General features: G+C 43.8%; 1 pseudogene; it reads left to right on the top strand.

Annotated features, from left to right (window-relative positions):
- The window catches only part of LOC101356701 (eukaryotic translation initiation factor 2 subunit 3-like), a 7324-nt pseudogene that overhangs the window by 2325 nt on the left and 2446 nt on the right, over window positions 1-2553 (top strand).

Raw genomic sequence — 2553 nt, 5'->3', positions numbered from 1 at the left:
TGTGGTAACAATTGTGGGGACTTGCAAGTCCAAAATCTGCAGGGTAGGCCAGCAGTCTGGAAACTCAGGAAGGATTTGATGTTGCAGTCCTTGAGTCCAAGATCTCAAAAATTTTATTTCCTACTCATCCTTTCTCAAGGAGCCCTGGTGGTGCAGTGGCTGGTAACTGAAAGGTTGGTGGTTCAAACCCACCAGCAACTCCACAGAAGAAAGATGTAGCAGTCTGCTTCTGTAGAGATTTCAGCCTTGGAAACCCTATGGGGCAGTTCTACTGTGTCCTGTAAGGTCTCTATGAGTCAGAATTGATTCCACACCAACAGGTCAACTCACCCATTCTCAGAGTTTCGTAAAGTATAGGCAACTCACCCATTCTCAGAGTTTCGTAAAGTATAGGCTATACAAAAAAAAAAAAGACTAAGGCATTAAAGAACTAACAGAGGATCCAGCACAAGAGAGAAGAAGACTTCCCAGAATGATGATGAAGCAAAATCTCAGGATAACGATTGTGCAGCAGTCTTACAGAATAACTGGTCCATCCTAGAGCAAGAAGGTTGAGGTCTCTTGGAAGAATGCCTTCAAGAGAAAAATTAAATTGGTAGACTTGTTGAATTGATTTTTGACTTATGGTGACCTCATGTGACAGAACAGAACCGCCCCATAGGGTTTTCTTGGCTGTAATCTTTATGGAAGCATATCACCAGATCTTTCTTCTCTGGAGAGGCTGGATGGGTATGAACCACCAGTCTTTCAGTTAGCAGCCAAGCACTTAACCATTGCGCCACCTGGGCTCCTAATTGTTAGACTAGCTGATAGCATTTGAATATGTAACTGATTTATTGAATGAGTTGGATTTGTTAGAGGGGAAGCATAAAGGAATTTAAAACTTTCTCTCCACTCCTTTTCTAAACTGGTGTTTTTTGTTAGGTGTCGTCAAGTCAGTTCTGACTCATAGTGACCCCGTGTAACAGAGCAGACCTGCCCCGTAGGTTATTCTTGGCTGTAATCATTAGGGAAGCCGATCGCCAGGTCTTTCTCCCTTAGAGTTGATGTGTAGGTTCGAACCACCAACCTTTCGGTTAGCAGCTGAGTGCTTAATCTTTGTGCCACCAAGGTTCCTTTTTTTCTAAACTAGTTCTGTCTAGAGGAGCCCTGGTCGTGCAGTGGTTAAAGCACTTGGCTGCTAACCAAAAGGTCATTGGTTCAAACTTATCAGCTACTCCACGGGAGAAGGATGTGGCAGTCTGCTTCTGTGAAGATTTACAGCCTTGGAAGCCCTACCGGACATTTCTACTCTGTCCTGTAGAGTTTCTGTAGGGTTGCTATGAGTCAGAATCGACTAGACGGCAGTGGGTTTTCATTCTGTCTACTCATTCTCCCACATCCTTGGATGAAATCTCAAATTCCATAGCTTTTCTAGGCACTTTCAGTATTTATTAAATCTCATTTTATAAGCATTAAGAAGTTCAGTCTACTTACAGTTCATTCTTCTAGTGTTAATCTCTCATCCAATTTAAAACTTCTCCATGCCTCAATCGAGGCTTGTTTAAGGCTTGGGAGCCTTTAGACGGGAAAGGGAACAGGATCAGTCTTTTTATTACTCTTCGATTGTTCCTTCAGTTTCTATGCAGCCTCTGGCTCATGTAGGCGGAGAACAGGGAAGACAAAAAGGGCAGAAAAGATCTGGAAGTGGTAGAGCTGTTACCTAGCATCTGGACTGCTGCACCTGTTATCTGGCATCTGGGTTTTCAGAATGGCGGGTGTACATATATTGGCTCCTTCCCTCGTGAAGCACCTCTGTGAACTCTTTGGTGATCCACTGCTGGGGATCTCCCCCTGCCCCATTTCTCGGCATAATTCTCTAGGATCACTGAGTTTCCAATCTCTTCTATTTTCACAGCTACCCTGAGGGAAAGATGTTGCAGCGGGGACAGGCTGACATGACCCACTCTCTTGAGTCCCAGCCTCATTAGATGTTTCCTGACTTAATCTCAGAGCTCTCAGACCTTCAAAGAGTGGAGCCAAAAATTCTCCCATTCGTAATCCTTCCACACCTGCCCTGACACCACCTGCTCTGATAATTAAGGGCACCAAGAACTCCTCGCCTTAGCAGTCGACCTCAGGACCCTCTGCTCACTCTTTCTTTTCCCCGCAGATTTGGTGGGCTTCCATTAATGCTTGTATTTGTTTGACACATTCTCATTGAGATTGTTTGCCACGACCTTGACTGCTGTCCTCACTGATCCCCTTTCCATGGTTTGCTTTTGTCACTTACTTGGACTACCTCCTTGGCTTCTTCCTCCTAAGGTCGCCAGATTATTATTTTAGTGACATTGCATGGGTCATACTTATGCTAAAACCTTTTTAATTTAAAAATTAAAAAAAATTCTTTGTTTATCTGAAATTCAAGTTTAACTGGGTGTCACATATTTTTATTTGCTAAATCTGGCAGCCCTATCCTCTCCCCTTCCTCGTTCAGCTTTAATAACTGAGGGATGTTGGGAGGTGAGCTAACTGTTTCTTATAAAACTGGGAATGAGGTGTTCCCTCAGAGCC

Source organism: Trichechus manatus, unplaced genomic scaffold (genome assembly GCF_000243295.1).
Source record: "Trichechus manatus latirostris isolate Lorelei unplaced genomic scaffold, TriManLat1.0 scaffold00301, whole genome shotgun sequence".
NCBI classification, from domain to species: Eukaryota; Metazoa; Chordata; class Mammalia; order Sirenia; family Trichechidae; genus Trichechus; species Trichechus manatus.
This window is presented reverse-complemented; position numbering and strand designations above follow the sequence as displayed.